Consider the following 545-nt stretch of genomic DNA (forward strand, 5'->3'; position numbering starts at 1 on the left):
AATAATAATGAGGTACTATTAATTGACGGTAGATTAATATAAAGATAGTGGGGTGCGCGATCAGCAAATAAACAAAAAAAAATTATTTATGTGTTTCGACCTGAGTTTCTGGACTTCATCAGGGGTACAAAAAAAAAAAAAAAAAAAAAAAAAAATATCACTCAGAGAAACATAAAAATAAAGGATAATAATGAACAAACAAAAAATTAGAAATACACATAACAATGAGTTTAGCAGAAAGTAGTTGAGTGTTGATAATAATAGTAGAAGAAATATAATATTATAGAAGTAAGTATTCCACAAAATAAATTATGAAAAATTAAAGAACAGAAAGTGTTACAGAAATAAAGAATGTAATTATTAGTTCGATTCCCACCTGGGGCAGTTAAACATTCATTTTTCGGCGATCCCGTAGAATGGATCTTGACACTCCCATCCTGGTTAGTATGCGGTGGCAATCTAGGTAGCCGTCAGGGGTTGGCAAAAAGGACCCACAGGTCCACTTGCCGGACTTGTTCCCCCCACCAAATACCAGTACCAGTAAA

This window comes from Halyomorpha halys, unplaced genomic scaffold (genome assembly GCF_000696795.3).
Source record: "Halyomorpha halys isolate HHAL.00 unplaced genomic scaffold, Hhal_1.1 Scaffold138.1, whole genome shotgun sequence".
In the NCBI taxonomy this organism is placed as follows: Eukaryota; Metazoa; Arthropoda; class Insecta; order Hemiptera; family Pentatomidae; genus Halyomorpha; species Halyomorpha halys.